A 24,627-nucleotide genomic window follows, 5' to 3' on the forward strand; every position below is an offset into this window, starting at 1 on the left:
ATATTGGTGCACCTGATGGTATCCCAAGGTTCCTCAGGCTCTGTTCACTTTCCTTCATTCTTCTTTCTGCTCTGCAGACTGGATGTTTCTAACTGTCTTACCTTCAAGTCCGTTGATGCTTTTTTCTGACAACTCCAATCTGCTGTTGAACCTCTAGGGAATTTTTAATTTCTGGTCCTGTGGTCTTCAGCTGTGTTTGGTTCCTTTTCATAATTTCCATCTCTCTATTGATATTATCTTTGTGTTCATCTATTGTTTTCCTGATTTCCTTTAGTTCTTTGTCCACATTTTCCTTTAGCTCTTTGAGCATATTTAGGGCAAATTTTTAAACGTCTTTGGTATGTCCCAGTCCTGGTCCTCCTCAATGATTGTTTCTAATGCTTTAATTGTCTCCTTTGCCTTCTTCACCACTTCCTGTTTCTTTGTATATTTTGTAATCCTTTATTGAAACATGGATATTTGATATTTTAATGTGTTGTCGCTGGAATTGGACTGAGGTGTCTCTTCCTCAAGCTTGCATCCTGCTAGTGTCTCCACATTGTTTTCTGTGAAGCCACAAACCTCTCTAGACTCTTCTTCTCAGTCTTTTCTGAGAGGAGGTTCTCCCTTATATACTTGACTCTACATTGTATTTCCTGAAAAATTTGTCTCAGGCCCTCTTCTTTCTCACTCCATACTCTCCCTGTTGGTAATTGCATCTGAGCCTGTAGGATTTATTATCACCTACATGCCTACAAATATCAAATTTATATCTCCAATCTAGATCTTTCTTCTGTGTTCCAGAATAATTCTACAATTGCCTACTTGACTTTTTAATATATACATATCAGAAGAATCCCAAACATACCTGTTCAAAGAAGACCTCACAGAATTCCCATACCTAGCCCTACCTGCGCCTCTTTCAGTCTTCTCTATATCTGTGAGTAGTTACCCAGTTTCCTATACCAGAAACCAAGGTATCATCCTTGATACCTTCCTTTTTCACAGACCCTGTATTTCCATGCCTTCTCTATTATTATTGCTTAAGTAGCTCCCCAAATCTGTCTTTTCCCTTTCACCTCTACTTGGTTGTCATTACCTTCATGTCTGGCTGGACACCTACAATGATCACTTTCTGGCTTCCTCCCAGTACTCCACACAGCACCCAGAGTGACCTCACTGTTAGAATAATTAAAATCTGTAATACAGGCATGTCTTGCTTTGTCTGCCTCTCTTATGCCACAATCACTTTTGCTCTGTGCTCTAGCCCACTGGTCTGCTTTCAGTTCTTCAAAATATTCTCCTTCCCACTACAGGGCTTTTGCACATCTCTTTCCCTCTGCATGGACAATACTTTCTCTCAGATAGATTAGCTCATGTCAGTTCCTCAGGAAAGTGTTCCCAACCCTCCCATCTAAAGTCAAGTTCCTCCATGATATACCCACATAGCAACTTGTTCCTTTCCTTCAAAGCACTTGACTTGGGTGCCATATTTTTCAGTGTGTGATTATTAACCCTCATCAGACTGTAAACTCCATGATACTGGTTAAATCTTAACCGAGATAAAGGGACAGGATCCACATCTACATAGAATTTTGCACTTAGTATGTCTTTGACAAGCATTTAGAAAAATAAAAGCAACAAGTCAGCAGTAAAGTATGCTAAAGTAACCATAATTGACATAAGGCAATTATTGACATGCAGTCACTGGGCAAGCTGGCATTTGTTTCTTTTTCCATTCAGTGCCCAAATCTCAGTCTTACATTCACTGCTCCATTGAAGGCAGGAAGTAGTATCTTTCCCTGGTGCTTTGGAAAATGGAAAGCTACAGTGAGCGTCAGCATGATTCAGACTTCAGGAAGGGCAAATGGTCAGAGTGGTGGTCCTTTCCTTCTTATGCCAGTAGTTCTTAAACTATCGTGTGCATCAGAATCTCTAGGAGGGCTTATCAAAACACAGATTGCTGGGCCCCATACCCAGAGTTTCTGATCCAGTAGTTCTGGGGTGGGACCTGATAATTTGCATTTCTAACAGGTTCCCAGGTGATGCTGATGCTGCTGGTTTGGGACCACACTGAGAGAAGCTGCCTTAAGGAAACCCATCATGAAACTCAGTCCAGATTAATTCCCCTCCACAAGGAGGGGCTTCCATACCAGCACCAGGAAATAAAAAATAAAAGAAGACTGAAGTGGCTTTGAAGCACAGCAAAATACTGACCCTCACAGGCTCAGAGCCCCTCTCTGCTGGAAAATTGCCACAGTCTTGGTCTCTGTGGGTTGGGCAGATGGGAAAGGTCTGTTTGAGAGGCTGTGGTAACTGAATATTTACATACAAAGAAAATGGTTCCTGGATTTTAAACTCTGGAATGAGCCTTAGAAATCTGTTTGTTTTTTCATGTTTCAGATGAGACCTTTTTATCCAGAAAAACTAAGTGATTGTTAGAGGCAAAGGTGGCCTGGAACTCAGGACTTAAAACATTCTCATTTAAGTTCTCTCCAAGAACAATTTTCTTTGTGTTTCTTCAATTGCCTTTCATTTAAGAACAACCCTCTTTTCAAATCATCATGAGCTTCCTGGGAAGAATGGTTCATGTCCACCTGTAGATGAACATTTAGATTAAATAATTTTGTAGCCACAATCAAATGGGCACTCTTGGAGCTGGAGAAGGAATACATGTTTTGTGGCTTCTTTTCCAGTCTCTCCTTTTTGCCTTCAACCTGAAGCCTTTGGGTATCTGGGACCTGGAGAAAACATGTCACTAAATCGGTAGAATGTCCTAAGAACACCCATGTCCACATCCCTTCGTGATCAGTCATCAACCTGCAGTGAATGTGATGGTGTTTGCAAAGAGAAAGAAATGGATACAACATTCAATATTTTTCATATGACTTGTGCAAATACTTTCCTGATTTCTCTTCTTTGATGGAAAAAGAAATAGTGAGAAACTGCATATGGGGAAGGTTCATTAACAGTTCTCTAGAGTTCTCCTACCCAACTGCTGCTGTTTCATGAGGTTTTAGAAAGAGAATATTGGAGCTCCATTCTATGGTGAAGGGGTTTGGCTTCAGAGTAACCTTAGCCCCCATGTGGACCAAAAGCTTATCTAGTGCTTGGTTCCTGGCCCTGAGGGTTCAAAGAAGACTTTCAGTAGGACAATGAAGATGAGACTATCTGGGGTGCCTGAAGATGCTGCAGGTAGTTTGCTTGTCTTGAGTGTCCTAAGTAGGAATGGGAGTGTAGGAGGGAAGCAATGATGTGGTGTTTTGGAATAGGGCAAAGGTCCTGCCCTAGGCTTGATGAGTGGGCCATGGAAGGGGAGCAGCTGCAGGACTCTGCTTCGCGTGGGGAGAAAGTAATCTGTTCTGATTCTCCCGTGAGTAAGTTCAGCTTGTGCAGACACATCTGGTGTCCTGATAGCATTTCTGCTCAATCCATTTGCCAGGCCCTTCCTTTTTGGATGTGCTTCTGGGCATTCCCCTTTCAGAAGGCTTTAGGTTGGAAGTCCCCAAGGGTCTGTTCTCTTCCCCTAAGTTAATATTTCCATGGTAAGGAACTCAAAAAAATTTCTGTGTAGGTGGATGCTAGAAGGGTTTCTCTTTTTTCCTTTTTCTTCCCCTAAGAACAATGATGAACATTCCCTCTACAAGGTCATTTGGCACAGAAATGCTGCCTGTGCTGTCTGATCCTCCTGTGTCTCCTTGGTTCTTTCTTCGTATGTCTAATTTCAGGTGTAATACAGACAGCTAAATACACTGAATTGAAGATCTGAAAGAGACTTTTTTAAAGTTTCCTGCTCTCACTCCCTCACTTTTACATCTTTTGGATTATTTCACTCATTAATTCTTTCATACGTCCTGGTTTCTAGTTTTGCTTTGAGTGCAAGTTAGAAAGTATTTTTCCTCTCCGGTTTCCATTTTCAATCACTCAGTGAGAGTATGTGTCAGACTTATTCAGTTCTTCAGCTTTTTCAAAAAAGTAGTGATTTTTTGGATGGATGTAAAGAGAGAAAAATAGATATAATCAAAAGAATTTTTTATAATGTGAGGATCTGATTATATACACTTCTGTCCTTACTTTCCCTCAGCAAGGCTAAAAATTTCAGAGTATCCATGCCTTGTTTTTTCTTTAATGTCTGGGCTAAAATTTCCTCTTACTCTCATATCTGAAAATGGATCCCTGACTTAGGAAAATCACAGCTGACAAAATTGTCTCAAATGAGCATGAGATCTGATTCTCTGCAGTTTTCTAAACACAAAAGTTAGGCGGAAAGTCATTGAAATGTGTTCAGGAGAGCCCAGTGCCCTTTTAGATGAGTGGCTTGATGAGTTCAGGGGTGGCGAAAGGTTGACAAGGTCTGAACCTTGACAGTAAGTGTCAGAGGTAAACACTCTCCTTTAGTCAAACTGAAGAGACTTGCTGGGGGCGGAGGGTAGGGAGAGGGGGAAATTTTCTAGGAAGTGTTGAACACAGAGCTGACAGCATTTTCCAGGACAGAAAGTAAACAGGGGTTTTGTGTTGGTTTTTTTTTAAAATACAGATCTGGTAAAAACCCCAAACAGAAAAACAAAAATCTCCCAGACGTAGATATAGTTAAAGGCATCATATTCCTCTGTCCAAAGAGAGAGAATAAAAGAGGAAACAATCCCGATGAGAGTAAACACCATGGCTCTTCAAATGCTTCATTGCACATCTGAGGTGGTTGATTGCGTTTCCTCCACAGGTCTGAGGGGTATTGTTCCTGTTCTCAGGAGATGACCTAAGACCCACGCAGTAATTGGGGGATATGTCAGCTCTTGAATGGAAGCCTTCCTGGGCATGAAAGTTGCCCAAAAGGTAATCACAGGTGATGTATGGGAACCACATTCCTTCTAAATGCACCTTCCTTTTTAAGAGAGTGTTTGTGCTTTTGGTTGGAAAACAATGTTTCCTCCCACCCCCTACTCCCAGGCTTTTCTCCATGGCTTAAAGCAATGCCTAGTCTCCTCAAATCCTCAACCAGACTGAAGGGGATATGTTATTTTTTTTGTGCAAGGTGAATTTTTGTAGCAGTTATTCAAGAACTTCAGATGTAACGACATCTTTCACAACAGAGGTGTAATTTGGACACGTAAAAATTCTTGCAATCAGCATCATGAGGATTGAGGAGAATATTAAATCACCAGGGTACATTCACCCTTTCTCGCTAAGGGCTATCACTGATTTGATGTGATGCCCTTCTTTATTTTCTTCTTTTCTTAGAGAAGTTGTAGGTTTACAGAAAAATAAGGCAGAAAATACAGAGTTCCCATATACCTCCCACCCCCACAATTTTTACTATTATTAACACTTTGCATTAGTGTGGTACCTGTGTTACAATTGAGGACACAATATTATAATACTATTAACTATTGTCCATAGTTTATATTAGGGCTCACTGTTTGTGTTGTACTGTCCTATGAATTTTTTAAAATTTTTATTCTAGTAACAAATATACAATCTAAAAATTTCCCTTTTAACCACATTCATATATATAATTCAGTGCTGTTAATTACATTCACGATGTCCTACCACCACCACTCCATTACCAAAACTCTTCCATTACCCCAAACAGAAACTCTGTACAATTTAACCATTAACTCCCCATTCCCCATTCCTACACCAGCTCCTGTTAACCTGTATTCTAATTTCTGACTCTATGAATTTGCTTATTCTACTTATTTCATATCAGTGAGATCATACCATATTTATCCTTTTGTGTCTGACTTATTTCACTCAACTTGATATGTTCAAGGTTCATTCACACTGTAGCATGCATCAGAACTTCATTCTTTTTTATGGCTGAAAAATATTCCATCACATGTGTACCACATTTTGTTTATCCACTAATCTGTTGATGGCAACTTGGGTTGCTTTTGTCTTTTGGTAATTGTGAATAATATTGCCATGAATGTCGGTGGGCAAATATCTGCTTGAGTCCTTGCTTTCCATTCTTTGGAATTAGCAGGTCACATGGTAATTCTATACTTAACTTTCTGAGGAACCATCAAATTGTTTTCTGCACAGGCTGTACCATTTTATATTCCCACCAACAATGAACAAGTGTTCCTACTTTTTGATATCCTCTCTAACACTTGATATTTTCCATATTTTTAAAATAGTAGCCATTATAGTGGGTATGAAGAGTATTTCATTGTGCTTTTGATTTGCATTTCCCTAGTGGCTTATGATGTTGATTAGGTTTACATGTGCTTTTTGGTCATTTGTATATCCTCTTTGGAGAAATGTCTATTCAAGTCTTCTGTTCATTTTTAAATTGGGTTGTTTGTCTTTCTGTTATTGAGTTGTAGGATTATTTATATATTCTGTATGTTAAACCCTTATCAGATATGTGGTTTCCAAATATTTTTTCCCATTCTGTAGGTTGTTTATTTACTTTCATGATGAAGTCCTTGAATGCACAAAAAGTTTTAATTTTGATGAAGCCCCATTTATCTGTTTTCTCCTTTTGTGGCTCATGCTTTTGGTATAAAGTCTAGGATACCATTGCCTAACAACAAAGTCCTGAAGATGGTTCCCTATGTTTTCTTCTAGAAGTTTTAGAGTTTTGGTTCTCATATTCAGATCTTTGAACCATTTTGAGTTAATTTTTGTATATGGTGTTGGGTAGGGGTCTACCTTCTTTCTTTTGCATAAGATATCCAGTCTTCCAGCATCATTTGTTGAAGAGACTGTTCTTTCCCCATTGAGGGGACATAGCATTCTTATAAAAAATCAATTGGCCATAAATGCAAAGGTCTATTTCTGAATTCTCAGTTCAGTTCCATTGGTCTACCTAGTTGTCTTTGTGCCAGTACCATGTGGTTTTGATTATGTCACTTTGTGATAAGTTTTAAGATCAGGAAGTGTGAGTTCTCCAACTTTGTTCTTTTTTAAGATGGTTTTGGCTATTCAGAGCCCCTTAACCTTCATATTAATTTGATGATTGGCTTTTCCATTTTTGTGAGAAGGCTGTTGGAATTTTGATTGGGATTGCATTGAATCTGTAAATTGCTTTGAGTAGAAGTGACATCTTAATGACATTTAGGTGTTATTTGATTTCTTTTAGTAATGTTTTGTAGTTTTCAACGGACAACTCCTTTACATCTTTGGTTAAATTTGTTCCTATATATGTGATTTTTTTAGTTGCTATTGCAGATGGAATTTTTTTTCCCTTGATTTCCTCTTCAGCTTGTTCACTACTAATACGTATAGATACACTACTGATTTTTGGGTGTTGATCTTGTACCCTGTTACTACTTTGCTGAATTTGATTATTAGCTCTAGTAGCTTTGTTGTGGATTTTTCAGTATTTCCTATATATGAGATTATGTCATCTGCAAATATGGAAAGTTTTATTTCTTCCTTTCCAATTTGGAGTCCTTTTATTTATTTTTTTTGCCTAATTTCTCTGTCTAGAACTTCCAGTACTGTGTTGACAGTAGGCATCCTTGTCTTGTTCCTGATCTTAGAGGAAAAATTTTATTCTGTCACCATTTGTTACGATGTTATAAGTAGGTTTTTCATATACACCTTTTATTTAGTTAAGGAAGTTTCCTTTTATTCCTAGATTTCTAAGTGTTTTAATGAAGAGGGGTGCTGGATTTTGTCAGATGCCTTATCTGCATCAATTGAGATGATTATGTGTGTTTTCCCCCTTCATTCTATTACTGTGGTGTTTTACATTAATTGATTTTCTTATGTTGAATCACCCTGGCTTACCTTGGATAAATCCCACTAGATCAGAGTGTATAATCCTTTTAATGTGCTTTTGGAATCAATTTGCTGTTATTTTATTGAGAAATTTTTTATCTATATTCATAAATGATATTGGTCTGTAATTTTCTTTTCTTGTGGTATCTTTATCCAGCTTTGGTATTAGGGTGATGTTGGCCTCATAGAATGAGTTAGGGAGTGTTTCCTCCTCTTTGTTTTTTTGGAAGACTTTGAGCAGTATTGGTGTTAATTCTTCTTGGAATGTTAGGTAAACTTCACCAGTGAAGTCATCTGGTCCTGGGCTTTTCTTTGTGGGGGGATTTTTAGTTACTGATTCAATGTCTTTACTTGTTATTGGTCCGTTGAGATATTCTATTTCTTCTTGAGTCAGTATAGATAGTTTGTGTGTTTCTAGAAATTTGTCCATTTCATCTGGATTATCTAATTTGTTAGCACATAGTTGTTCATAGTATCTTCTTATAATTCTTTTCATTTCTGTGGAGTTGATAATGTTTCCTTTTAATTTCTGATTTTCATTATTTGTGTCCTCTCTTTTTTCTTTCTCTTTCTAACTAAAGTTTTGTTGATTATATTGATCTTTTCAAAGAACCAACTTTTGGTTTCATTGATCTCTCTACTGCTATTTTATATTCTCTATTTTATTTTTTTCCAATCTAATCTTTATTTCCTTCCTTCTGCTCCCTTAGGGTTTAGTTTGCACTTCTTTTTGTAGGTCCTCCAGTTGTGAGGCTAAGTCTTTGATTTGAGATCTCACTTCTTTTTTAATGTAAGCATTTAGAGCTGTAAATTTCCTTCTGAACACTGCCCTCACAGCATTCCATAAGTTTGGGTATGTTGTGTTTTCATTTTCATTCAGGTCAAGATATTTCCTAACTTCCTTTATGATTTCTTCTTTGATCCATTGTTTATATTAAAGTGTGTGTTATTTAATTTCCACATATGTGGGAATTCTCCACTTCCTCCTCTGTTATTGATTTCTAGCTTCATTCCATTGTGGTTGTAGAAGATACATTGTATGATTTCAATATTTTTAAAATTATTAAGACTTGTTTTGTGACCTAACACATGGTCTTTACTGGAGACCAAACCACGTACACTAGAGAAGAATATATGGCTGTTGGGTGAAGTGTTATGTAAATATCTGTTAGTTCTAATTCATTTATAGTATCATTCAAGTCTTCTATTTCCTTATTGATTTTATGTCTGAATGTTCTAATCATTATTAAAAGTTGTGTATTGAAGTCTCCTACTATTAATATAGAACTGTGTATTTCTCCCTTCAATTCTACCAATATTTTCTTCATGTATTTTGGGGCTTTGCTGTTAGGTACATGTATATTTATAATTGTTATCACTTCTTGTAGAGTTGACCCCTTTTTCAGTATATAGTGACCTTCTTTTTCTCTCATAATAGTTTTTGACTTAAAGTCTGTTTTATCTGATATTAGTATAGCTACCCCAGCTCACTTTTGGTTATTATTTGCATGTTAGATTTTTTTCTATACTTTCACTTTCAACCTACTTGTGTCTCTGAATTTAAGATGAGTCTCTTGTAAATAGCATATAGTTGGGTCATGCTTTTTGATCCATTCTGCCAATCCCTGCCTTTTGACTGGAGAGTTTAATCCATTTACATTTAAAGTAACTACTGAAAATGCAGGAATTTCTTCTGCCATTTTGTTATTTGTTCTTTATAAGTCTTACACCTTTTTTTTGTCCCTCAATTCTTCTGTTAATGCCTACTTGTATTAGTTAGGGTTCTCTAGGGAAACAGAATCAATGAGAGATATCTATGAATATAAGATTTATGAAAGTGTCTCCCCCAACTGTGGGTATGCATGAGTCCAAATTCTGTAGGGCAGGCAGCAAACAGGCAACTCCAATGAAGATGTTCGATGAACTCCTCAGGAAATGAACTGGCAACTTCAACTAATGTGTTCAATGAACTCCTCAGAAAACGAACTGGCAACTTCAATGAACTCCTCAGGAAATGCTTTGCTGGTCAGCCAAAGAAGAAGTAAAGGTCCTCTATCTGTCTTGCTTAAAAGTCTTCAACTGATTGATTGGATTAAATCCAGCCAACTGCATCCTCTTATTGTTGAAGACGCTCCCTTATTGACGTCATCAGTCACAGGTGCAGCCAATTGACTGATGATTTAATAAACCAGCCACAAACATCCTCTCACAGCAATGGTTAGGCCAGTGCTTGCCTGACCAGACAGCTGGGTACCATCACCTGGCCAAGTTGACATATGAACCTAACCATCACACTACTTTTCTATTTAGTTGACTTTTTCTAGTGTAGCTTCTGGAAACCCTTCTCATTTCCTTCTGTATTTTTCAGATATTTTCTTTGCTTTTACTATGGGGCTTAAATTTAGCATTCTAAATCTATAGCAATCATATCTGATTTGGTACCAACTCAACTTCAGTAGCAAATACAACCACTATTCCTAAACCTCCTTTGTCCTCCCATCTTTTTGTTGTACTTGTTACAACTTATATCTTTATATATTGTATGTCCAAAACCATAGATTTGTTATTACTTTTAAGCAATTGCATTTTAGTATCTGTAAGAAGTAGAAAGTGGTGTTACATACATACACAAAAATACAATATAATAATGCTGGCATTTATAATTACCCATATGGTTACCTTTACTTACTAGGAAGGCAGAGGTTAGCCAAAAGGGGAAAAAAACCATGCCCCTTGCAGCCATCTTCCTGGCGGGCTAAGAATGCTCCTGCCTGGCACTAGAGCCACAGCCCAGAGCCATGACAAAAAACCCAGTGTGATGGGAAGTGCTTCCAGCAACACACATACATGCTACAATATTGGGGTGGATAATAGCCTTTCATGCACCTGCGGCTAATTGTCCTGGAGCTGGAAAGGCAGAGCTGTGCAAAAAGGGGGAAATTAACACATCCCATTCAGCCATCCTTTCAGCAGGCTGGGAAAGCCCTTGTGTGGCCCAGTGGCCCAGAACTTCCCTTGAGGGTATCACGCACTTGTGACATAGCACAACCTTCCCTCAGCAGAGGCCCTAGAAGGGCACGGCTTGGAAGAGGGACCCACTCGGAAATCCCAGGGACCATACGCCAATACCAAAGACTTGTGGGTCAGTGGCAGAGACAATCTGTGGTGAGACTGAAATGAAGGTTTAGACTCTTGTAACAGCTTTAAATCTCCAGGAACACCTGGGAGGTTTGATTGTTAAAGCTGCCCTCTCTCCCTGACCACTCAGACACATGCCCCACCTTCAGGGCAGACAGCACAAACAATACACCCAAACTTGATGCACCAATTGGACCCCATAAGAATCAGACCCCCACACACCACAAAGACAAAGTTTGGGAGAACTGACTTGAGGGGAATAGGTGACTCACGGATGCCATCTGCTGGTTAGTTAGAGAAAGTGTATGCCACCAAGCTGTAGATCTGACAAATTAGAGATTAGGCTTTGAATAATCCTACATATCCTAAAAGAACCCTATCAAGTAAAGCAAATGCCAAGAGGTCAAAAACAACAGAAAATTTTAAAGCATATGATAAAATCAGATGATATGGATAACCCAAGCCCAAACACCCAAATCAAAAGATCAGAGGAGACACAGTACTTGGAGTATTAATCAAAGAACTAAAGACAAACAATGAGAGCATGGCACAGGATATAAAGGACATGAAGAAGAGCATGGCATAGGATATAAAGGACATGAAGAAGACCCTAGGAGAGCATAAAGAAGAAATTGCAAGAGTAAATTAAAAAATAGATGGTCTTATGGAAATAAAAGAAACTGTTGACCAAATTAAAATGATTCTGGATACTCATAGTACAAGACTAGAGAAGCTGAACAATGAATCAATGACCTTGAGGACCACAAAATGGAAAATGAAAGAACAAAAGAAAGAATGGGAAAAATATCAAAAAAAATCTAAATGGACCTCAGGGATATGATAGATAAAACAAAACGTCCAAATATAAGACTCATTGGTTTCCCAGAAGGGGAAGAGAAGGGTAAAGGTCTAGAAAGTGTATTCAAAGAAATTGTTGGGGAAAACTTCCCAAACCTTCTACACAATATAAATACACAAAGCATAAATGCCCAGTGAACTCCAAATAGAATAAATCCAAAAAACCCACTCCAAGACATATTCTGATCAGGCTGTCAAATACTGAAGAGAAGGAGCAAGTTCTGAAAGCAGCAAGAGAAAAGCAATTCACTACATACAAAGGAAACAACATAAGACTAACTAGTGACTATTCAGCACCCACCATGGAGGCGAGAAGGCAGTGGCATGACATATTTAAATTTCTGAGAGAGAAAAATTTCCAACCAAGAATACTTTATCCAGCAAAGCTCTCCTTCAAATTTGAGGGAGAGCTTAAATTTTTCACAGACAAACAAATGCTGAAAGATTTTGCTAATAAAAGTCCTGCTCTACTTCAGATACTAAAGGGAGCCCTACCAAAAGAGAAACAAAAAATGGAGAGAGAGATATGGAGAAAGGTTCAGTACTAAAGAGATTCAATATTGGTTCATTAAAGGACATTAAAGGACATTAAGTTTGACAAACATAAACCAAAGGATAGGATGGCTGGTACAAGAAATGCCTTCACAGTAATAATATTGAATGTAAATGAATTAAACTCTTCAATTAAAAGATATAGATTGGCAGAGTGGATCAAAAAATATGAACCATCAATATGTTGCATGCAAGAGACTCATCTTAGACACAGGGACACAAAGAAATTGAAAGTGAAAGGATGGAAAAAATATTTCATACAAGCTATGGCCAAAAGAAAGCAGGAGTAGCAATATTAGTCTCAGATAAAATAGACTTTAAATGTAAGGATGTTATGAGAGACAAAGAAGGCCATTACATACTAATAAAAGGGGCAATTCAACAAGAAGAAATAACAATCATAAGTGTTTATGCACCCAAACATGGTGCCATAAAATATATGAGACAAACACTGGCAAAACTAAAGGATGCAATGAATGTTTCCACAATAATTGTGGGAGACTTCAACACATTACTCTTTCCTATAGATAGATCAACCAGACAGAAGACCAATAAGGAAATTAAAAAGCTAAACAATCTGATAAATGAATTTGATTTAACAGACATATATAGAATATCACATCCCAAATCACCAGGATACACATTCTTCTCTAGTGATCATGGAAATTTCTCCAGAATAGACCATATGATGGGACATAAAACAAGCTCAATAAATTTAAGAAAATTGAAATTATTCAAAGCACATTCTCTGACCACAATGGAATACAATTAGAAGTCAATAACCATCAGAGACTTAGAAAATTCACAAACACCTGGAAGTTAAACAAAACACTCCTAAAATAAATGGTTTATAATGTAGAATGTAGGGGAACTAGCGATAGAGAGCATTAATGAAGGGGGAACGATAACCCAATAAGAACAGGTAAGCTATCATGGGTAAATTTAATGTTCTGGGAATGCCCAGGAATGTCTATCGTTTGTTAATTTCTAATGGGTATAGTAGGAACAAGTTCACAGAAATGTTGCTATATTAGCTTATTTTCTTGGGGTAGAGTAGGAACATGTTGGAAGTAAAGTAGTTATTTTAGGTTAGTTGTCTTTTTCTTATTCCCTTGTTATGGTTTGTTTGAAATGCTTTTTTATTGTATATAAAAAGGAAGGAAGGAAGGAAGGAAAGAAGGAGGGAAGGAAAGAAGGAAGGAAGGAGGGAAGGAAGGAAGGAAAGAGAAAGAAAGGTACTGCAAAGGTAGCAAAATGTAAAATTGTTAGATATGGATATCCGGGGGTGGGGGGGTGTTGGAGTTCTCTGTATGGGGTTTGTATTGTATTTGCAACTGTCCTATAGTTTTGAAATTATTTCAAAATAAAAATTAAAAACAAACAAACCAACCAACCAACACAGAAGACACTTCAAAATCTTTGCAAATTTGCTCTGCATTGACTGGTGTTTTCCTTTAAAGTATAGCCCTCCTATTAAGAAGATCAGCCTGACGTGAAAATAAAGTACAGGGTCCTCCTCTTCTTCTCCTTTTTTTTTTTTTCCCCAAGCCCTTGTCTTGTTCTGGGCTTGTAGTCTTTGGAATTCCACCATTTACAGCACTCTGAATGTCCCCTCTACTCCCTATGAAGTAGACTTTACCTTCCCCCTAGGTTCTCGATTGTGTATCTTAAAACCTGCAATCCTTTGCCCCAGGCTGTTTGGAGTTAATCATTTCTTAAACTGCTTTAGCTGTTTGCTAGCTGCTTCTGCCTACTGGGCAATTTCTGGGAGGGTGAGCCAGAGAAGAGTTTCCTGATTCAGTCTTTCAAACTTCCACCCAATAGATGGGCACTGACATACAGGCACCCCAGAATGAACATATGGGTTACTCAGCTCCCTCTGGAATAGTGCCGAGTACCCACAATAGGAGTGCAAGCTGGTTCTACACCATGCCAGGGTGGGGGGAGTGTGGCCAGGAAGAGTTCCACAAGCTTCTCCTACTGTTTCTAAAGCTACACTTTGTCGATTCAGTACTAGTCCAGTTACTGCAACCATTTAACTGTTTTCCGGAGTTTTGAGGAAGATGGATTTGCCAGTTTTCCTAGTCGTTCAAAGATGCTGAGTGGGAATGGCTCCCTGTAGCCACCATGTTGGTGAATCAGAAATCCACTCCTTACTTTTTGGTGAATACCTTTCATGTCGTGTGAATTCTTGAGTAACACATGTGACATGTGTCATATTTTTTCTGTGCCCTTAACATTTTTGCCAATAGAAGTCTCACATCTTTCTAGATCCTGTTCAAATGCTCCTTCCTCTATATGAAGTTTGGGGTGGGGGGACGACTTCCATGGCCTGTGGTCTGTAATTCTTGCTACAATCATCATATTTTCTTTAAGCATCTTCCGTCTCCTTATTAGACATCAAGCTGCTGGAATGGAGGCCAAAGCCTTTTAGCAATTTTGCCTTCACCACTTCTACTGCACCTGGCGAAGAAGGTAGCACATAGAAGGTGCTTAGTAATAATAACTTATATTTGTAAAACACTTTACCTGTTACAAAGTGCTTTCACAGACCTTCTTTTACCTACTAATACGAGTTGAATTGAAATTAATTGAATTAACTGAGTTGTAAATATCTTAGTTGAGCATCCACAAGGACATTAGGTGGTAGAACCCAAGACAGAGAGAAGAAAAATAAATGGAACTAAGGAAAACAAAATAAATGTGATTAAAGTACATATGGTAGGGAGGAGCAGAGTACTACTGTTTTAATTTCCTGGCTGCTAAAGCAAATACCACGCAATGGGTTGGCTTAAACAACAGGAATTTATTGGCTCACAGGTTTGAGGATAGGAAAGTCCAAAATCAAGGCATCAGCAAAGTGATACTTTCTCGCAGAAGACATGGTGTCTTGAGGCTGGTTGTCAATGATCCCTGGTCCTTGGCTTTTCTGTCACCTAGCAGTGCACAGGGTGGCCTCTCCTGGCTTCTCAGTTCTGTTGACTACCAGCTTCCAACTGTTCCCCTTGATTTTCTCTCTCTCTGTGGCCTTCCCTATAAGGCCTTCAGTGATAAGATTAAGACCCATCCTGATTCAGTTGGGCCACACCTTAACCGAAGTGACCTTGCCAAATAGGTCCTATTTATAATGAATTCATATCCACAGGAATGGGTTGATATTAAGAACAGCTATTTCAGGGCATCCAGGCTTCAGTAAATAGCATTCCTGGTATTGCAGGTGGATGTTATTCTCAGCTACAAACAAAGGATTCTGGTCTTAAAGCACAGAGTAGCGTCTAAAAAACTTTTTTTTAAAGACATGACTTTGGAAGAGAAGATTTTTGATAAGAAAGATGCCATCAGGAGGAACTTACATCATGGTTGTGACTCAGGGTTTTTTGTTCTGTTTTGTTTTGTCTTGTTTCTGCTGGGAGAATAAACTGGAAAGGGGCCTAAATCACATGACAAAAAAAGAAAAAGAGATGTTTTTCTTTCTATGAGGAAGACACGGGAAGGTAGCAGATCAGGGAGAGGACTAGTAGGATCATGGCTCTAAGTTTAAACAGATAGCAAACTGTGATGTGTACCTACCAAAGCAGAAGGAAATGGCAGACATCAGTTCGGTAGTGATTGGTCATTGAATGTGTGGTTGTTTGAAGCTGTTACGTACCCCAGAGAAGCCCGTGTTCTTTTAATCCATCCCTGTGGGAATAGACCTATTGCAGGTGGGATCTTTTGATTAGGTTATTTCAATTGAGATGTGACCCATTTCATTCTAGATGGGTCTTAATCCTCTCACTGGAGTCCTTTATAAGAGAGAGATAAAAGCTAAAAGAGACGAAATTAAGAGAAGCTCACAGAGAAAAGCCCTGGAGAAGCTAAAAGAGGACCCACAGGGGGAGACACTGAAGTCAGAAGGTGAAAGCAGTAAAACCCAGGAGAGAAGGACCAGCAGACACTGGCCATGTGCCTTCCCATGTGACAGAAGTGTCCCAGATGCCAGCAGCCTGTCTTCAGAGTCCAGGTATCATCCTGTTGATGCCCTGGGTTGGGACATTTTTATGGCCTAAGAACTGTAAATTTTACGTTAATAAATCCCCATTGTAAAGTCAACCCATTTCTGGTATATTGCATTTCATCAGCTTTAGCAAACAGAAACATGAATGCAAGATCATTTTTTTGTGATTTTCTTTTTAGAGATCTCCAAAATTCCCCTCTGAATTAAAGATTAATTTTTTCTGTTATAGTAATGGTTAAATTTTAACATTTTAATAGCAAACATGCAAATATGTGTTTTATATTTATATAGGGCAAAGATAACTAAATAGATCTTTTTCTATTTCTGCTATTTCCACAGTTGAAGAGAGTTTCACTGCTTGGTCTACTTGCCATAAACAGATCCCAGAATGCCGGGTAAATTTCCAAGGAGGAAACAGTCAACTTTGATAGGACTGGCCTTGCCAAACAAACTTTCTGAGAGAATACAAATGTTTCTTCTCACATCCTCTACTGCTTTTTTGCACATGGTTTACCTTATGCATTTTATGTGTATTACATTAAAAGGTATGGATATGTCTATTTGAGTCCTCTGACATTCTATTCTAGGACTTGGGGAAGCGATAATAGTTGAGGGCAGTTATGAGACTGATAAAAGGGACAGTACTGCAAAGTCTTAACCATTTCCCCCAAGGCAGCCAACAGTTTCTAATTCAGGTAAGCATGTATTTTCTCATCCCACCCCCGTCCCCAATGTGAGAGCCAAGATATCAAAAATATCTAACAGTCATGTCAGCTCAACAAATTAGAATGGACACCAGGGGAGTGCTAGAGCAGCACCTTGAAGCCTTCTGCTGTGCTGGGGTGCCATTAACCTTTTTGTTCTGAATTGTGGGGGACGTCTTGGGGATGGACCATGGAGTGGGTGGAGTGGGGCGCTCAGGTCTCAGACCAGTAGCAAATCAACAGTTAGTACAACCAGTGCACTCTGATGGGATGCGAGTCGTAAGAGCATCTGTAGTGAGTTAGGGGGAAGCTTCGAGCCACACAATTGAGTGTCTGCTGTGTGGTAATCACTCTGCTCGGCACAGTGGTGTAAACATGAAAAAGTATTGGTAGAGGATGGTGGTGATGGTAGTACAACATTGTGAATATAATCAATACCATTGAAATGTACACTTATAAGTGGTTGATGTGGGAAATTTTATGTTCTATATATGTTACCACAATAAAAAACAAAACAAAAGACAATGAAAAAGACCCCATCTCAGCACTTTACTTCAGTGAGCAGAGTTGATCATTTCTTCTTTCATGTGGCTGACTCCACCTTATCCTTCAGTCCTAACACTGCATCCTGTTCATTTCCTTCACAACACCCATCACAGTTTGTGATTTAAATATACACAAGTATGTGTGTATGTGTGAATGTGTGTGCTTTTCAGACTTCCCCATTAGACCTGAGTTCCATGAAGTCAGAGATCATGCATCCTTGCAACTAGCTTGGTACTAGGTACACTTAGTAGGCATGGAATAAATTTTTGTTGAACAAATGAATCTGGAGTACCAAAGTGATTATCTAAGTTTAATAAAACCACCCCCAAAGTATTAACTATCAATTCTATGGAAGACACATATGTATTCCCCATAAATGTAGCATAAAATGTTGGCTTTAAACCTGTGCCAGGTGACCAGTAGGTCTTTTGGTTTTTGGACCCACCACAGCTGGCTGTCCTTCCAGATAGAAGAACTTCAACAATACGTGAGATTAGGAAACAGTGTGTGCGCTTCCTGTCAACAGTCAGATAAATGAGTGTTTAAGTTACTCAAATGAGAAAGTCCCTGTGGATGGCCAGCTGTGTGAATGACCCAAACTTTCGTGAACCCATTTAAGTCATTAGAGGAAACGGCATTTTTAAATCTCAGCAAAGATTCCCTTCTGGATCATTCTGAGTTATGGGGGACTTTTTTCCCTCAATTTATTTGACTCATTTCACCCATCCTGCAAACGAGACAGGAATAGCCTTTTCGATATTCTCCCTCCCCCTTAATTAACTGTGTGGGTCTCAAACTTCTCAAAGGAAAGTAAGGAAAGGAGTGGACTGGAAAGGATGAGAAAGTGCCATCTGGGGGAACATCTGCAGGCTCATCCATGGAAGTCCCAGGAGCCCTGAAGGAAAGCGGAAGGCCTGTTTTGCTGGTGTCCTGCCCCATCTCTGTCTCTGCCCCCCACCTCCTCACCAGTTCCCACCCCACTCCCCGGCCCCAGATCCTCCAACTCCACCCTTCCTTTCCGTTGCCCTGAAGGGGAGGACATGAGTCAGCATTCAGACTTGAAAGTGTGAGCTGCCTCTGAATCCTCAGAACGTAATCATTTCAGAAAATCTGGGACACACAACTACAGAGAAAGTCGCCCTCCCCACCTCCTTCTGTCCCTTGGCCAGACATGTCCTCCCACTCTCTGAATGTGGCTATAGCTGGGCTGTGCTTCAAAGCTTAAAAAAACCAACAACAATTTGCGTGTGGGGTGGGGGTGGGAGATGGGGTGCTGAGGAGAGCAGCAGCACAACCACCATCCCAGGGCAATCGGATGAACAACTTTTGCAGAAAACTCTGCATTTACCCCTTTGAACATCTGGTGCTTGGCAGTGTCCAGGCTGCAATTTTAAAAAAAGAAAAAGGAAAAGAAAGAAAAAAAGTCGTGTTCCGATCAGAGTTTCAGTTCTGATCTTAGAAGCCAGGATTAATTTAGTTTATTCTTCTCAGAGAGGAAGTGCCTTGGAATTCCCTCCAGGAATCTTATTATAACTTCCAGGCACACCTTTAGACCCATGGTTTTTGGAAAGGAACCAATTTCAATGATTTTTTGTTCAGTTGGTGTTATATCAGCTTCCACATCCAGGTTTTTACTTTGCACTGGAAAAATAAATTTAGGTGAGTATCTCTTGCCCGCTAAGAGGGACTTACTTTTGTTTTGGCTTTTGGAGAAAAGGCAGTCTCACTCATGGGATTGCTGCACCTTCATCATGGATCAGGTAGCTATGAGAAGAAAATTTACTTAGACTTCTTAGGACTCAATCTGGTCAGGATTAGGAGAAGCCCAAGACCTCATCTGCTATCGTGGGCAACAGTCTGATAAAAAATAATTTAGAAAATTATGGTTCTTCTGATATGCAAAGCAGAAGAATTGCCAAACTCCTAGAAAATTCTACCTGATGGGTTTCTATTGGGCTCGAACAATCCCTTACTTTTGTTTGAAGGATCTCTTCCTTTCCCTCATCTAATTATCAAAGCAGGCTTGGTTTGGAAAGGGAGAATAAGTGTTGAGAGCTGCAGGTCCAGCTGTTGAGTTCCTATTCCTAAGTATTTTGTTGCCAAAACAGACAGGACAGGAAGTGCTCCAACCAAGCTTTTATTTAATAAATTGATCTTGGATGTAACCAACTTGCACTCTGAGCAAACAGAAAACCAGATCTCACTTTGGCTTTAACAGTGTCCTTGTGGAAACTGGGAGAAGAGAAATGGAATCTCCCTCCTTGTCAGGAATTATGGAGACGTGCACCTTTGCAGTATCACTGAAGAAAACTCAGACCACCTAGTGCATGAGAAAAGTGAGGTCTAAAAGGCAGGGGCCACACACAGCTGGCTAGTGGCTGATGGGCTAGAATTCTCTGCTCCTTCTGATGGTCCTGGCCTTCTCCACCACACCACTTCCAGCTGTGCTTTCATTATTAATGGAGTGAAGCTAGCCAGGCTGTGATTAATCAGTGAAAGGATAGTGATTTTGCTGAGTTCAGTGCTTTTGCATATTTTGCAAGCATGGGAGAAGGAGGAAAGCGTGTGTGTGTGTGTGTGTGTGTGTGTGTGTGTGTGTGTGTGTGTGTGTGTATTGGGAGGGTGGAAGTATGCAAAATGCTAGAAACATGATCTAACTTGTTCCACATTGTAGAAAACAATATCTACCTTCCTTAACTTATAGGCAACCCACCACTGTCAGTCTGAACAGAGTTGGCCTGGGGACAATTCAATTCAATTCAATTCAATAAATTTCGGGGTGGGGGAGGGGGCATCGGCCTTGTGCCTGCAAAGTGGTTGTGACTCTGGGCAACTCAAAAGATGAGTAAGACCTGGGGTTTGCCCTTCTGGGCTTCACAGGGGAAATTTACAGGTACACCTGAGGCTCCAGCACTAGGAGGACTGTGAAGCAATAAGGGTGAAAACAGGTCATTCTGGGAGGATGGAGGAGGAGCCACCATTTGTTCTGGGATCTGGGCAGGAGACAGGCCTTCTCTGCACTTTTGGAGGTAGAGTAGACAGAGCACAGCGATGTGAAAGTCTCCTTAGAGGACTGGGTTTGGAGCTGGCTTCTAAGGAGTGTCTACACCTGAGTGTGGATCCAGGTAAAGGACTATGTGAAGGTGACCTGTTTCTTTTCCCTTTGTTTCCTTACCTAAAGTTTTTTGAGAACTGTTCAAGGAGTTTACATGGTTAATTCAATTTATGACTGTGAAGATCACAAACATTTCAGGGGCATTACCAGCAACATTATCCGAATCAAACAGTATTCAACATGTTGGATAGGCATTCAGTCTGGAATATCCCCTTACAACTATCAGTGTTTTACTTTATTCTATCTATCTATCTATCTATCTATCTATCTATCTATCTATCTATCTATCTATCATCTATTCTCTCTCTCTCTCTCTATCTATCATCTATCTATCATCCATTTATTTTGCACAGTTGTGTCCCCAAAATAATATATCTGTTAGGGAATTAAAGTCACTCAAAGATTTTCTTATAGAATCTGACTCTGCACTTCAATTTACCTTTATGAGCTGTATGACTTTTCCACCAAAGCCCAGTAAAATCCCCATTCAATGAAAAACTAAAGTAAGGGTCAGATCTTAGAATAATTTTCAAAATTGTAAATGCTTAAAATGTGGAGCTCTCAATATTAGCAATGTGCACTGAGGACAAAGAATGATTGTATTGTTGTTCCCTACATTTGTTGTCTCTGCAGAGAATTCAAAAAGTGCCAAACCCATCGTGATGGCAAAAACAAAACAAAACCAAAACAACAGAACAACTGATTATGCCAAGTCCTGGTGAAAAGCTGGAGCAATCTTAACTCAGGCACACTCTGGTGGGAGGTAAATAGGTACAACTACTTTTTGGAAACTGTTTGGCATTATCCACTAAGGCTCAATATCGGCATGCCTATGACTCAGCAATTCCACTCCTATATTTATTCTCGAGAGAAATGAATACACACGTTCACCAATAGACACGTACAGGGATCTTCCCAGCAGCACTATTCACAATGGCTCCAAACTGGGAAACAACCCAAATGGCCATTAGTAGAGGAATGGATAAATTGCAGAATATTTCTAAAATGAGCAAACTATGACAAACTACAACATGAATGAATTTCACAAACAGAACGTTGAGCAAAATAAGCCAGACACAAAAGGATATATATATCTATATATATTATATATAGATATATGTTAATAATTCTATGAAAGTTTAAAAAGACAAAATTAATATATGATTTTAGAAGTCAGGATAATGCTTTCCTTTTGCAGGGAGGGGTCCTGAGAGGGGCTTCCAGGTGCCAGTTATGTTCTATTTTCTGATCTGGATGCTGGTAACATGGTTGTGTTCATTTTATGAAAATCCGTTAATCTCTACACTGATAATTTGTGCACTTTCCTGTGTGTATGTTATACTTTAATCAATTGTTTTTCTTTTTTAAAAGTATCTCAAAATCAAAATCAGGGATACATTCTATTTCTTTATCTGAAGGTACATTTTTTTTTTTTCCTATTCTTGGGTTTAGGAACTTTTTTTATTTTCCAGCTAAACTTGTGGAAGCACATCAAGAGCACATCTATATTCACATCTAAATTTGGTTTAGAGTCAAACAACATTATGGGTACCCAGATTTGAAGTGATGTTAAATGCTTGAACAATGAACACATTTCAGGTTCCAGGTCACATTTCCTAAACCTTGGAAAGGCATAGGGTATTTATATTTTGGGACAAGGTAAGGGCAAGGTAATGAGAGATGGGTGATCTTTAGACAAATGTAGGGACATGTGAAAAACGACCTTAGTCAGTGCCTTCTTGCTGTTTCTGGGCACAGACTTAACAGCTTGTTTTCCAGGCTTCTCAGTCTTCTCAGGGACTGTGATGAAACCACTGTAGGCATGACCACTCAAGAATGATGGAGTTAGTCATTTTTAAAAATCTCCTAATATGGCCAGGCTACTTAAAGGATAAACATTAAGACTGAACATGAAGTCCCTGTTACACAAAAAAAGTCGACTGCAGACACTGGAGAAAAAGTCTGAGATAAAATGCCCAAGTAAGAGCATTCTTGGATGGGCAGGCAGCCATGGGCAGTGGGTACTACCTAGCCTTGAAGTACAACCATTGTGCAAGGGAAAGGATCTGTGAACTTTTAAAAAATGTGTGTATGTGTGTGTGTGCATATGGTGGAGGGAGGGAGTATTATTATTAGTATAGTAAACCTCCATCGAACTTCCAGTTTCCATGTCAGCAAGGGACTTAGGAATTAAATATCTCACTTAACAAATATGATCAAATATTTTGTAAAGAATCCTCCACAAATGAGTGTATACTTCTGTCCTCTCTAGTCATGATTCTATTTCTCTTCCACTGATATTTTAAAAATACATGCTTTGTATTCTCTGTCTCTGTTTTTTCTTTACCTCATCCCTCTTTAGCTCTCTGAACTCTGGCCTCCATCTCCATTCTCCAGTTTATCCAAATTGGCTGCTAGAAGTCACCAATTGCCACTGTAACCTCCAATGTCCTTTCTTCGATCTCATTCTCATCCCTTCTGCAGCCCTGTTTACTTTTCCCACCCCCTCTTCTTGGAAATTTCTCATCTGTCCACATTTCCAAAGTTATGTAGTCCTAATCCTTGTTAATTTTCCAATGGCTTTTATAGTTTCCCATCTGTCTCTGATTCCTTCTCAGGCTCATTTTCACCCGAGGCTCAGTCCTTGGTCCTTCCCTCTTCTTGCTGGGTACCACAGTACACAGAGATTGTCTCTATTGTCTATTCTCAGGGCTGCAAACACATGGGGCTGATGACTCACCGATTTACAGCTCATGTCCTGTGCCTTGCTCAAGGTTTATTCCCATCTCTCGCACTGGTCATTTTCACTTGAAAGTCTTCCCATTGCATCTAATTCAACATTTCTAACTGAATTCAACATCTCCCCCACAAAAACCAGTTCCCTTCCCAAGTTCCTTGTTTCTGCCACAGTGCCCTTATCTCATGGTTATTCCAGCTCAAAACTTTGAAGTCATCTCCAATGTTTTCTTTGCCTTTATCCTTGCCTGCCCCACAGTCCTCTCCCCTCATGCCTGATAATCATCAAGTTCTATTTATTACCCCAACCCCATCCCCACCCCAACCTCTGTCACCTTCTTGAATTCCTTTCCATTTCCACATCACTCCTAATATGTTGCCAGGTTATTGATCTCCCCTTCCTGGCCAACCTGCCTGAATGTGGCCTCCTAGCCTCCAACCAGATCTCATATTCTTGAATGTTGAATTTTCCTTAAGCACTGTATTGCCCACCTTTCCCCTGCACTCAGCTTTTGATGCTTCCATGCTGTCCATTGCTGTTTCTTGGCTTCAGATTTTAAAATGACAATTACTCATTGAGTACCAATTATGTGCGAGAAGCCTTGTTCAATGTTAGTTGGTGGTGGATACAGTCATGAGTAAGTTACATCATACTAGCATTTAAAGGAAGCCTTCACCCTTTCCCCTAAATTGGGAAGATAGACCAATATCTAAACAATAGAAAGGATAAAGTAATAGGGAAAAACTAGAGGTGCTGCCCGTGGGCTGGGAATGGAATTGCCAATTCCAGGACATGTTTTTGTAATGCCACGTGCTGATTTCAAAGCTTTGTCTGTCTCCCAAGACCAGGGGAATTATAAGGGACCTGATGAAACAGACAAAGAAAGTTTGCTATTTATCCTGTTTTTTCTCCTAGGTTACAAGTTTTCAGAAGACGGGACCAGATGGCATTTTTCTGTAAATCTCACAGTGCTGAATTAATTGCTGAACTCTTAGTAGTTTTTAGGAAATTCCTTCCGATTCATTGTTGGTTGACCAATCATACTTAATACTGGTGAATCCCTTTGTGATCCTCACTGAAAGCCCAAGCTCAAGTTCCCTGAAGCTAAATTTTTATAGTGTAATGATACCAGTGATACAGCAGGCTCGGTGCCTTGTTCCAGACAGTGTTAGGCCAGTTACAACTACATGCACCTTCTTCAGAAAAAGGAAGCAGGAAAGAATCTTTTGATTCAGTTACACCCAGATGTTGGGGAAGATGTTGTTGGAAGAAG

The sequence above is a fragment of the Choloepus didactylus genome, chromosome 7 (assembly GCF_015220235.1).
Source record: "Choloepus didactylus isolate mChoDid1 chromosome 7, mChoDid1.pri, whole genome shotgun sequence".
NCBI classification, from domain to species: Eukaryota; Metazoa; Chordata; class Mammalia; order Pilosa; family Megalonychidae; genus Choloepus; species Choloepus didactylus.